Source organism: Procambarus clarkii, chromosome 79, assembly GCF_040958095.1.
Source record: "Procambarus clarkii isolate CNS0578487 chromosome 79, FALCON_Pclarkii_2.0, whole genome shotgun sequence".
Classification (NCBI taxonomy): Eukaryota; Metazoa; Arthropoda; class Malacostraca; order Decapoda; family Cambaridae; genus Procambarus; species Procambarus clarkii.
Window position 1 is genome coordinate 13,793,687 of NC_091228.1, and position 8,204 is coordinate 13,801,890.

Here is an 8,204-nt window from a genome sequence, read left to right on the forward strand (position 1 = left end):
TCGAGCCCCTACTGGGAGCTAATGCGTGACTTTCGAGAGGGAAGGAGACAGGACTCTCCCCATATTAGATCAACAAGCAGCACGGTGCTCCGAAGCAGTCCCAACAAATCTTACTATCCAGAGGGCATCCATACATTCCTGGATGCTAGATTAAAGACGCAGCTTACCAGAATCACGGACACCAGTTCGGCAGGCATTTTTACCTCATTAGTTCTATTTAACGAGCTCTTAAATAAGTTCATGTAGGTGCCATGTCGTGACGCTGCGGGCGTAAAAAATAATCCCATGTGAGTGCAACTCTTTCCCCTCCAGATATCTAGATATTGCTTTTATATGTGTGTATACTAGTTTGGAGTGGAAATTATGGAAATATCATTATTGCAGCATGTTGTAACACCCCTGAGGAAGTGCGTGACTGCCGTACCCTCACATGTTCTGAGTATCATTATCTCAAACTGTTTCCAGACTGTCGTACAGTGGACTGCATCTACGTTTCTCTGTCACAGCTGAGATTTAATCAGTTTTCATTGTTGATAGTATTTTATTATTCAGAGTCCATATATATACTATATTACTTTTATTTATTATTAATCTTTACATTGCAGTAGTATTTCTTGCATTACATATTTTTATCATTATCTATGTGTGTACATATCATCCTTATTATTATTATTATTATTATTACATAATATATGTTACACATAGACTAATCTTATAGAAGACCCCCCAAAATGTGTCATGGGAGGCTGGCTCTAGAATTATATAATTTACAGTCATTGCTTAATAGAATTCATTCATACATAATCATAGATTTATATGCCACTGATTTTCTCATTTAACCCTTCAATTGCGTATCGCATCATATGATGCTTTGCCCGACTTGCAGTAAATTGCGCATTGCATCATATGATGCGCGGGCGTACCGAGCACGATTTGAAAGGCCCGCGGGGTAGAGGGGGTCCCCATACGCTGCCCAGGGGCTATTGTAAACATCCGCCATTTTGAAAAAAATCCAGCTCACGCTACTATCGCTTGGGAGGCCTCAGTTACCCGGCAGCCACCATGTCGAGCGCACGGCCGAACGCTTCTCGGGCACGCCCCACGCAATCACTCACCCAAGAGCAAATAACCAGTGAATTATTTTTTGATGGTGAGGAAAGTGTCTTTGATGACTCTGATATTGATAAAGACTACACCCAATTGACCGATGTTGATAGCACGGACAGTGAATATGAGATACAGCCGCCTCCTATGGCGAGGCCTATACCCTTACCCATGCCGCCTCGGCCAGCGTCGACCCCAATATTCCCTCGGCCACACAGTTCCTGTGATTTTTTAGAGTCTGAGGATACTTTCGGTGACGAGTCAGAGGAAGGTGACTCTTTTTCTGGTTTTAGTGAAGTGGAATCAGAACATAGTGTTACCGAGCCTGGTGCCAGTACCAGTGGTGTTACTGGGCGAGATTTTGTCATGTCAGCAGTGTCTCGCCCAGCCAAGCGCCACCGCATGGAACAACATGTAGCACCAAGAGCCTCGTGTTCACGTGCACGTGTCTCTATCTCACGTGCAGGTAGCGGCCGTACTGTGCGTAGACGGGCTTCAGCTCCTGGTCCACGGGGTGCATCGCTTCCTCGCCGTAGTGCCTCTGCTGCGTCCCCTGCGTCTCGCAGGACACCAGGTGTAGTAGTGTGGAGTGATGGTGCTGGTTTTATTCCCCGAATTCCTGCCTTTGACGATAAAGACGTTGGGATTACAGATCTTTTCCCTGATAATGGTGATGATATGAGTGAATGTGATTATTTTACCGCATTCTATGATGAGCCCCTCATGGAATATATTGTACACCAAACGAACCTGCATGTGGCTCATCTCATTAGAAAAGATATATCAGAATTTTCACGCATGCAACGTTGGAAAGACACCAATATAGGGGAAATGCATATGCTTCTTGCAATATGTATGTTGATGAAACACTGTGTCAAACACACTATCACAGATTACTGGAGCAAAGATCTGACTATTCCAACACCTTTCTTCGGGAAATATATGTCCAGAGACAGATTTCAGATACTCCTCAGATGTGTGCATTTTGCAACTAATGAGGACCGGACTGAGGAGGATAGACTTTGGCGAGTGAGGCACTATATGAATGAGGTGATTGGAAAATTCAGAGATTTTTACGTACCAGCACAGAAGCTGGTGATTGACGAATCCCTTATAATATTCAAAGGACGTGTTTCATTCAAACAGTATATTCCCTCAAAACGAAACCGATTTGGCTTGAAATTATTTGTACTGTGTGACTGTGAAACAGGATACGTGTTACACATGATTCTGTATTCAGCTAGCGATGAAGACATTCCCGGTATCGACGAACATGGATTCTCGGGTAGTGTGGTGAAGTCACTGATGGCACCATGAATGAACAAGGGCCACATCCTATACACAGATAATTACTATACAAGTCCATTGCTAGCTAAGTTTTTGACTGAAAATAGAACCGGGTTGGTTGGCACAGTAAAGCCACGAAGAAGGGAAATGCCAGTGTTTGTCGGTGGACTTGCAGTTGGTGAGTGCCAGGTACGGAAATGTGATGACATTCTCTCAGTACGGTGGAAAGACAAGAGAGAAGTGAACCTGCTGTCAACCGTTCATGATGGTACAATGTTGAACAGTGGCAAGGTGCACCATGTAACGAGAGAACCAGTATATATGAGCCAGATTGTGTTCTTGACTACAATATCAACATGCGTTTGATTGATAAGGCTGACATGATGATTGGCACTATCGAGTGTGTGCGGAAAACATTGAAGTGGACGAAAAAAGTGTTTTTCCATCTTGTTCACATGAGCATGTTGAACTGCTATAATTTGTACCTGGTGAAAACTGGACGTAAACCTGTGTTCCGTACATTTGCTTTTACACTTGCAACACAGTTATTAGCAAAGTTTGGTCAAGAAGTCCCTGGCATACGAAGACCATTCATGAACCCAGTGTTGCAACATGATGCAACACCCAGGCTCGCTCACAAAGATGCCTTTCAGCAACACAGACTAAAGAATTTGCCAGCAGGTGGAAAGCGTGCAATAGGCCAACGTGCATGCGTAGAATGTAAAACAACAAAACGAAGAGAGCAAAAACGTAAAATGGTGCAGACATGGTGTGAAGGGTGTGGAGTTGCATTGTGTGCTGTCAACTGCTTCAACGACTACCACACACTCCAAGACCTCTAAATGTGCAATAATAGTGCAAAAACCTGTACATAGTGCGTGCTAGTGTGTACATATAAAATAATGAACATTGTGATTACTGTACATAATATAATGCCATAATGGAAAACGTTTGTGCGCGCATGTGTATACTCGATGTGTGCAACGTATATTGACAATAACTGTCAAGTGACATTATGTGCAACATAATTAGTGACTAATATTGCAAAGAATACATGCATAAACACTGTAAATAATGACGCGAAAATAAATTCGTGGCAACTGTGGCTGTTTGAAGACTGCGCGCGACGCCTCCGGGACGCACAGTGCATGAGCGAACATGCAAACTGTGACGTCATCACCCATCTTCTCGGCTCAATTACATCGCCGGTAAGTACAATACATTTTTTTTTTTCCCGTGATCAGGGAACACGACTTAACAGGTAAGGAAGAAACTTTTTTTTTTTTTTTTTTGCGCCTGTGGGTGTCAATCAGTATATAGCCATGCGCCATTTAAGGGTTAATAACGCATTCTGGTCTTTCTAGCTATCTTAGAATTAATTAATATTTTGCATTCTTAAAATTATACATCTTTTTAGTATTATACTGGAGTCAGATTTCCCCACATGTGGTCTGAATTTACTGTATTAGGATGTGGAACATCATGTAATTTCTCCTAGAATTGTCAGGTGTTGCGTCAGCCACTCACAAAGAATAAAATTTCCACATGCCTGTAGATCTAACTCAAGTGTAACTATTTTCTTTCCTTTATTAGGAATAATTATTTAGTAATAGGTTTACCTTTAGTATACAACAGTTTACTGGAATTCCTTTACCCAGCTTGATCGCCGTTCCAATAAATAATATCATAATCTAAAACCATATACCATATATATATAAAACCTCCAAGCAAGTATAGTTTTATTTGTGCAGTCTATTTTAACTGACTTGCACTGTGAGAATCAAACATCACTACATAAAGTATTTAATCAAAACATCAACAATATTTATAAACGCCCCCTTCCCTATTTAGCTTTAATAAATAAATATAATTTACGCTCGAGCCCCTACTGGGAGCTAATGCGTGACTTTCGAGAGGGAAGGAGACAGGACTCTCCCCATATTAGATCAACAAGCAGCACGGTGCTCCGAAGTGGTCCCAACAAATCTTACTATCCAGAAGGCATCCTTACATTCCTGGATGCTAGATTAAAGACGCAGCTTACCAGAATCACGGACACCAGTTCGGCAGGCATTTTTACCTCATTTGTTCTATGTAACGAGCTCTTAAATAAGTTCATGTAGGTGCCATGTCGTGACGCTGCGGGCGTAAAAAATAATCCCATGTGAGTGCAACTCTTTCCCCTCCAGATATCTAGATATTGCTTTTATGTGTGTGTGTATACTAGTTTGGAGTGGAAATTATGGAAATATCATTATTGCAGCATGTTGTAACACCCCTGAGGAAGTGCGTGACTGCCGTACCCTCACATGTTCTGAGTATCATAATCTCAAACTGTTTCCAGACTGTCGTACAGTGGACTGCATCTACGTTTCTCTGTCACAGCTGAGATTTAATAAGTTTTCATTGTTGATAGTATTTTATTATTCAGAGTCCATATATATACTATATTACTTTTATTTATTATTAATCTTTACATTGCAGTAGTATATATTGCATTACATATTTTTATCATTATCTATGTGTGTACATATCATCCTTATTATTATTATTACATAATATATGTTACACATAGACCAATCTTATAGAAGACCCCCAAAATGTGTCATGGGAGGCTGGCTCTAGAATTATATAATTTACAGTCATTGCTTAATAGAATTCATTCATACATAATCATAGAAATCATAGAGTGGCATATAAATCATTATATGCCACTGATTTTCTCATTTAATAACTCATTCTGGTCTTTCTAGCTATCTTAGAATTAATTAATATTTTGCATTCTTAAAATTATACATCTCTTTAGTATTATACTGGAGTCAGATTTCCCCACATGTTTTATGGTCCTACGAACCAGAATCTTGTTTTGAGAACCAATGAAACATAGTTAACATTAGAATATATACCGGTTCTCAGAGCCCATGTTTTATGGTGGACTTCGAGCTACATTTAATACTAATCTATGTTGGTTCTCGGACCATATTTCATGGTCCTTCGAGCCTAGATAGTCTTGGCAACAAGACTATAATTACGAACTAGTATAATCAGTAGAATATAGCCAGAAGTTAGGCTATCTACAATTCATTAATCATTTTCATCCCTGATATCATTATACTCCTTAATTAGGGAATATTATCAGGTGCTAGGATAGAATTTATGGCAGCATATCTGCCACTCTCATAGAATTTAGGGCAGCATACCTGCCACACACATTGAATTACGGCAGTAGATTACCTGCCATATATATAATCTTTCGTAGTAGTAGAATACTTGTCATACATATATAATCACTTGTATATGCTCTATATAAATAAAAAATTATAAAAAACAAAAACATAGCACTATCCTGAATCTGCACATCAGTAGTATTATAGCATTTTATGTCAACCCATGTAGAATAGAATTCTTAGACTGGAATTGTACTTATTAGTGTACAACTCTAGCCTAACTCATTATTACTAGCCAACCTAGTTAGGTAGGATTACTAGTAGACTAGCATTGTACAAGGCAGTACAGTCTAGTCAACATTTATTATTGTGCAAACCCAAGTCAGGGTAGGACTTATCATTATTTTACACAAATTGTGTTTTTATATCATATTATATATATATATACTGTGTACATTTTGAGTGTTATTGAAGTGTCACTACCCATCCAAAGCTGATTATGAAGAGCTAAGCAGAGGAATTCCTGTAAAGACACTGAAATACCACTCAAATATTAGCTGTTTACTATTAGGTAGGTAAGCTAACCTCTACGTAAGGTAGGATTAATATAGCCTAACAAAGAATCAGATATTAGGCTACCCATAACTGTATTGGTTACACGTATGTACGAATCAGTACCATAGTTATTTTCATAATCAAATCATGGCACCAACTAACCCAAAATCCACAGACAGTGCACCAGAAGAAATGTCCAGCAACTGCTTAATATATTTTAGATCATACACGAGACACAAAGGCCATGTGACCTAACAGTTGAATAAGTGTGATAAGCTGGTACAATCAGGTGCCACAGCCAAAGTATTAGAAAACCGCATAGAGACGGCGAAGCAAAAGTTGCAAAAACAAATGAGGCTGCTGATGACTATCTCAGAGTCCTCATGCAACAGAATGCTGAGCCGGATCAGCTAGATACCTTCCATGCCGAGATGGAAAAGTTTGAGGAGGGTATCCAAGATCATCTAAATAGATTAACACAATCACTAGAGAAATTGAAGATCAACTCAGTTTCTCAAAATACTCTAACCACGAGTGAAACTAATAAACAGGAAACACTCCAGGAAGTTCGTCTTCCTACAATTGATCTCCCTCACTACCATAGTAGAAATGATGAGAAATTTGAATGCTATTGGAACACATTTGACTCCTTAGTAAACTCCAAAAAATCTACTTGCAAAGTACCCTAGAGGGGTGAAGGAAAAGCAGTTGTTGAACACCTAATTCCTAATGACAAGGACTACGATACTGCTATTCAGTTACTAAAAGTTAATTGATGCATCCACACCCAGTTGCTGCCTCCACACCCACTTGCTGGCTCCACACCCAGTTACTGGCTTTAATTACAGCAATAAAGAAATTGCTAATCTTTATTATAAGTTAAGAGCGATACCTACACCAGATACCACCCATGAAGCTCTACAAGAATTTAGGCTCCAGGTAGAGTCTCTAATTAAAGCTCTAGGTGTCAAAGCAGATGTATCTAAAGCAGAGTGGGTATTGAAATTAGAAATACAGAGTAAGTTTCCTAAGGAGATTCTAGCATCCATCTGTTCCCATTATAGATCAGATATCCTATCCTTAGATGAAATTTTCGAGGGATTAAGGATAACAGTTAATCAACTGAGAGCTCATGAGAAAATAATATCTGACACTGACAAATCAACCACTGATAAAAGTCAAATCCAAAGGTACCTCCAAACAGCCTAATAAGTCTAAAACCGCTGCTTCTACTCCAAAATGGAAGAATACTACAGTAGGTACCTACACTATCAGCCCTTCTAAACCTGTAGCCCATAAGTCACCCAAGTTAGTGACTCCTACATCTACTACAGGAAGGAGATGCTGTCTCTTGCCAAGAGAGTCATACTATTTATCAGTGTCAAACCTTTCCTGATCGCGTTTCTAGGATAAAGCGCCTCAAGGAATTGCACAAGTGCACCAGGTGTTTGTACATGACCCTAATCCATGCACCACCCCATTACACATATGTAACAGGTGCCACCAGGATCAACATCATTCAGCATAGTGTGGAGTTAATAGGCCTCAATCATCAAAACTCCAGGTGAAACAGGATACTTCCACCATTGTGCAGTGTTGCAAGGTGCGACAAGAAGTAAAGGTGCTTAACATTAAGTCTCATAATAATGCCGTATTACCTACTGCACAACTACAATTAAATAGTAAGAATTCTAGAATCACTACAAGAGGTCTATTCGACCAGGCATCCCAGAGAACGTTCATCACTCAACAAGCAGTTAGCCAGCTGAAACTTTTATCCTTGTGTAATGTGACATTGAACATATCAGGATTCCTAGCAGACACTGGACCTCAAGAATTTGAAGTAGTACAACCACTAGTATGCGTAGGTAGTTATGTCCGTCCTGTTAAGGCCATAGTAGTTGATCACATCCCTGTTGACATGAATGTAAAAGGTCTAAGAGACACAGCCAAATTTTTACAGAAAAAATAGAATCAAATTGGTTGACTCCAAGATAAAGTCTGACCACCTCACCAATGTAGATCTATTAGTAGGGGCAGACCATTATTATCAGTTCATTACTGGAACTACAAGCCAGCATGGAATGAACT